The sequence below is a fragment of the Grammomys surdaster genome, unplaced genomic scaffold, assembly GCF_004785775.1.
Source record: "Grammomys surdaster isolate TR1022 unplaced genomic scaffold, NIH_TR_1.0 126182, whole genome shotgun sequence".
Taxonomy (NCBI): Eukaryota; Metazoa; Chordata; class Mammalia; order Rodentia; family Muridae; genus Grammomys; species Grammomys surdaster.
In genome coordinates, this window is record NW_021620988.1 from 5,958,021 (window position 1) to 5,964,163 (window position 6,143).

Sequence of the window (6,143 nt, forward strand, 5' to 3'; positions counted from 1 at the left end):
AGGACTACTTTCTTTTACATTAAACGTTTATGGATGAAATGGCCAATCTGAATGAAGGCATTAGGGGAGGAGGGAAGGAGGAGGAAGAAGAGGGGAGGAGGGAAGGAGGGAGGAAGGAGCAGAGACAGGCTTAAAAAGGGGAAACCTCTTGTGAAACTTCAGCGTTCTTACACACTGTGGTCAAAGGAAACAAGTTTCTTTTTTATTTGGTACATAAAACTTGTTCTAAGCAAGGCACTCAAAGGAAAAATTCCCAAGCAGCAGTGCTGGGTTTTGGGGTCACTTGTCAAATTAATCATGATATATTTTCTTGCCTTGAGTGCGTCAGATGGAATACGTTACATTCCATCCTAGGAAGAGAATCCAAGTGAACAATCCCGGCAACCATTGCTCAGTCCACAGAAGAGCAACAGTTCTAGGCTGTTTCATTATCATTCACTTGATTTTCATACTATCTTGCAGCTGGGGAGGTGTTATCAGACGGAAGAGTCAGGGTTGAAACCTCATACAGAGTTCTAGAGGCAATACAGCACTGGCATCCAGTTTCCAACACTAGGCAATCCTGGGTTTGGCGTGAGCAAGTCACTTAGGGAGAATGGTGTGTGTGTGTTGGGAGGGAGGGGGACAAAGCAGCTTTGATAAATATTTGAAATAAGCTTCGAGAAAGAGTCCAAATATTTAACTAGATCTCTAGTACTGCATCTAAATAAGTAGAATATCTACAACAGAATTATAACATTTGGTTTTGTAATGTTTGACACAATAATGCGCTTGTTATTAAATTAAGCCGAAAAGTATACTGAATTATAATCAATTTAAACACTCTAGCATTCTTAAAATGTGAAAATTCATAATCTGAGGTTGGGCATGTTCCACATGGTAGATGAGGGCTAATTATGTAATTCTGAAATGCTACGTTTATTTACCTAATTTGAAGTAAAATAGGGCAATATTCTAATTGATTCAACTAAATTGATATAGTTACCTTGCCCATGAATGACCCTAGGAACAAAATGACTCAGGCTCTAAACTGATATCTCTGCTTCTCCATGTGATCAGCTACGATTCTCTTCCCTCTGTTTGAAATTTGGGCTTGATATTAGTGGAAAAGGAACAGGTTGTTTTTTTTTGTTGTTGTTGTTTTGTTTTTTATTTTGTTGTTCAGTTTTTGTTTGATTGATTTTCTTTTGTTCTTTTAGTTTTTGTCTTTGCTCTGTTTTGTTTTTGTGGGTTTGTTTGTTTGCTTTATCGAGACAGGGTTTCTCTGTGTAGCTCTGGCTGTTCTGGAACTAACTCTACAGACTTGGCTGCCTCTGCTTCCCAAATGCTCAGATTAAAGGCACATGCCACTACCACCGGGCTGAGACAGAGAACAATAATATCTATAGTTGAAGCTAAAAAGCTGAGAATTTTCTAGATCATTTGGGTATTTTTAAGTCTCTTATGGTGTATACAATAGCCAATCAAAGAAACCTTTCGAAAAACAAATCGTTTTATCCATTTTGTATGTCAATTTTCTCTATGCTCTGGTTTAAGTGTGAGTAAACTCTAGTTATCTCCCCCTCCACACCTAGAAAGAGGGGTATGTAGCCAAGACTGGCTTTGATCTCATAATTCTCTTGCCCCAAACCCCTGACTCTTGGGATGATAGGTATGTACCACACACTTAAATTTTGTGAACAGTCATTCTAGAAAAGGTATTTTCTTTCTCTTTTAAAGAGACATTTATTTGCTAGTAATTATTTTATGTGTAGGGATGTTTTATCTACAAGTACAACTGTTTATCAAGTGCCTGCATGGTGCCCTCAGAGCCCAAAAGTGGATGTAGCTCCCCGGAACTGGAGTTACAAATGGTTCTGAGCAGCTCTGTGGGTGCTAGAAGTTAAAACCAGGTCCTCTGGAAGAGCAGCCAGTGCTCTTGGCTGCTGAATCATTTCTCTAGATCATCATCATCGCCACCACCACCACCATCATCATCATCATCACCATCATCATCAACTTCGGGGGGCAGGGTAAAGGTGCACAGTTTGTGTGTGGCTAACAGGGACAACTTGATGTGTCTCCATCTACCATGTGTATCCTGGGGACTGAGCTCATATCATCAGTCTTAGTGACCAGAGTCTGTCCACTGAGCTATTTCTCTGGGTGGGAGAAATAATTATTATCTTACTGTCAAAAAGAAACACATCTTCTAGTTTCTTGACATTGGTCTAGAATCTAGTCATTTTCTTTTATCCCACTAAAATGGATAGAATTTAACCTAAATAGATACTCAATGTTTTAGATTAAATCTGAATTAATGTACTTGGGATCTGAGCAGGCAAGGAGGAAGGAGAGTTGATCTCTGTCTTGTTAATTGCTGCTTTTGGATTCATAGGAACATGGGCATGGGAGAAAAACCTGAGCTTATTGACAAAATTGCATCACCCAAGGCTGGATTTTTGTGTAGGTTTATTTTGGAAGAATCTTTCCAAATAAGTCAGTAATGATGATAACTTGAATATCTACCTATACTTCTCAGATGGAGCTAAATATCATCCCCAGACTGTGCACTATTAAAACGGTCTGTTGAGATTTAGTATCTGTAGAGTGGCTGAGTCAGCCTCAGCTCAATAGGACCTGGATTCTAAAAGCTGCATGTGTTCTGATTCTGCAGGTATTTTGAATTACTTAGAGACAGGCAAGTAAGCAAGACTTGAAATTTGGTCGAAGAGAATATTTTGAGATATCAAAAGGGCCTTTCATTTTTAATTATAAGAAAGTGGGTGGATAATGAAATTTTCTGCAAGTAATTAGATGGTTTGTAAAGGTGGAACTATGGGAAGACCTTGGTAGAATGGTGTCTAGATGCTAAGTCAGACAGTGTTTCCTTAAATGTTTTAGCCCAATTCCAGCCGCCCCCCCAAATGCACCCTCTTGAATCCATTCACAGTCTTTTACTGAACATTCACTGCATACCAAGCATGCTGTAGGGCACTAGCAAGCATTAATGTGTAGGAGAAAGAAAGAACGAATGTTCTCTGACCCCGTCTGCAGTTCCACTTTTAGAGACAGAATGGATAATTTCACATACCACGTTAGTCTCTCTACCACCTACTATCGCGAACAGACACTGTGAGTGATTTTGGGAGTGTTTCTTTGCTCTGTTCTCTGTCATTGACTAAAATGAGAGAGAAATTGTGCGCCATGGTGGAGTGGTGTCCAGGCATACAAAAGACACGATGTCCGGATCATACCTACTCCTTACTTGACAATCTGTTTATAAAAGCAAATGGTTTGCATCTAGAGACGGTGACATCACAGCTCCGGAATCTGTTTTAACGAAGACCTGAGGTCCGTGTCCTGTCTACCTCTTGCTCAGAGAAGGTGTTCAAAAAGCCTTCTTTTGTACATAGTGAAGGGAGTGGGGCTGCGTGCAGGAGCTGAGCAAGTAGAGGTCAGAAGTGGTACTCAAGTACAGGGATCCACGTAATGAGATTTTGCCACCGTGCATAAACAGGTTGCCCGAGGCTTTTCCTGTTATTTAGCTTGGAAGTCGCTAAAGGCAGACGGCAGGAGTAAGAAACCGAGGACTGTCTTGGATCCTGATGATGGGCCATAAAAAATAAGTGAGGTCCTTTAACAGGAATTATTAAAAACTCAAGTTGTTCAGAGAATAAGGGCAAAATAAACCCCTCTTCCAACATATTTTCCTGTAGTTGATTGACTATTTAGGAATTTGAACAACATAACAGACCTGTAATTTGTCATAAGACTGCCAAATGGTAATATAAAATAAACATAGAATGCTTCATTGTTATGTATTTGATTTTTAAAGAAAACAGAAGCTTTTCCAATGTATCCATCAATCTTCCAACTGTGTAAGGTATTAAAATTATATTGTGCCTCTTAAAAAATTATTAGGAATCCATCAAATTGGTAAGATATAAGGTTTCATGTATTCAAGATTGTTTTGCTCTGGCAAGAAGCAACGTCTATAAACTCCCTATTGGAACTAGATGGATATTAGCAATAGTTTTCATCTGGGTAGGGGGATATTGTCTAAAGAAGAATGAATCAGACACACATGAGCATGCCTATAACCTCCGTATCCAGGAGGCTGAGGCAGGAGGGTTCTAGTTCAAGGTCAGCTTTGACTACACAGTATGACCCTGTTCTCTAAGACAATAAAAGAATGACAGATAAATATTCATTTTCTGAATCCTACCCTTACCATAAAGTGCTAGCCAAGGAGACAGCTTCAAGAAGGGAGAAGAAACCCTCCTCACATCTCTGGAGTCCTTACACACGAGGAGTTAGCTAAACGGAGGAAAGAGCTGGTTTCCAGCTCAGATCAGTGGTTGTGCTGCAACACTGGGTAAGCCCGTTACTACGAGTACCATTAAACAAGCCCAGTGTCCACTACTGGACACAATCTGCTAGGAACCTCTGCTTTGTAGCTGCATGGAACCCAACTGTGTGCATACAGATGCTACTGCCCCCACCCCCTTTAAACATGGTGGTTTTCTATACTCGGTCTTCTGCAGGGAGACGAAGTATCTCTGCCAAGGTAGAAAATCTAGGCAGAATGAGTGGGAGCAAGAGAACAGTTTCTGTTAGCGATCTGCCCCACTCTGAGTTTTGACCTTTTATTTCTGGTGTCATTGGAGAGCATCCCAACACGTGTTTACAAGGTACAGGTAATTTGTTACAAGAGAAGAAGGTAATCTGGTTAAGAGTGCCTGGGACCAAACACCTGATAAAACCAAATTAAGGAAGGAGGGGTTTATTTTGGCTCAGGATTCTTGAAGGCACAGCTCAACAGAGGGGACATGACACAATACCCGAGCTCCAGGCCGTGTTGTATCTGCAGTGAGGGAGCAGAGAATGCTGAATGGCCTCAGCTTGCTTTTTTTTTTTTTAATTCAGTGTAGGGCTCCAGTCCATGGAACGGTAGTAGCTATATTTAAGGCAGATCTTTCTACCCCAACTAACCTGAACTAGGTTTTCCCTTAGAGATTAGTTTCCACAGTGGTTAAAAACTTTATTTAGTTGACAAGATTGACTATCAGGGGCTGTCACCAGACTTTTGGCAGTTACAAAACCATATAGTGGCCATCTGTGACATGCAACAGATCTTAAGTCAGACAAGATCTATATATTATTGCACAAGTTTGCTCTTGGAGTTCACTATAAATCGCTGAAATCAGCTCACAGGTATCTTGCTTTTTTTTTTTCTCAAGTGGTCTGGTATTGGTGTTTCTCAAGTGGTCTGGTATTGGTGTTTCTCAAGTGGTCTGGTATTGGTGAGCATGTGTTCATAATGCCTGTAAAAAGACAAATCATTCTCCCGCCAAAGCAAATTAAATAACCAAGACCTGAATTAGATTTACCATTTTCTACTTTAAATGTACTTTACAAGGACATTTATGTAGTCACAGGAGTTTTTGCTTTATACGACATTAATGAAGTCAAATGACGTTTCCCTTTATTTATTTAATGTAGTTACAGTTTAATGTAGTTACATCTCAATGAAGTTACCTTAGTTAAGGACAAAGATTTTTCACTTTTACTTTTTTAGCATTGTGAGAACTTCTACAGTCATCCTAATTATTAACAAGAGAATAGATTTAGCAGTACTTAAATGTTTGCTATATTTATATTTGAATGTTAAAAGGTGACTGAAATGAATAAATCTCACCAAATGTTGGTGGATTAAAAAAGAATCCTTTGTGCCATGGTCCTGCTACATCTCGGGGCTGTGTTGATGTCAGTGGCCCATCTTACTACCAAAGACCATGTGGATATCAGTGGTGTGGGATTGTGTTGGTGCCTGTGGGCCGTGCTGCCTCAGGAGGCCACTCCTGCCCTGCCACCTGGGCCATGTTGATGTCTATGGTCCAGGCTGCCTCTGAGGACCCTGTCTGGTTCTGTGGTCCCACTGCATCTGGGAGCCGTGTTCTAAGTCTGAGCTGTGACCATAGAGAGTCAGTGCCCACTGACTGTGAAGAGCAAGGGGCTTGATTCTGCTGATAGAGACTACTGCGTACACGTGGTTGGGAGGGAAGGCTTCTGTGACAATCCCTACCCTCGCCCCAACTCCTACCCCCAGCCACCACCACTACAGAGAAAAAGTTACAGCCTAGATAGGAAGCCATGGAAGA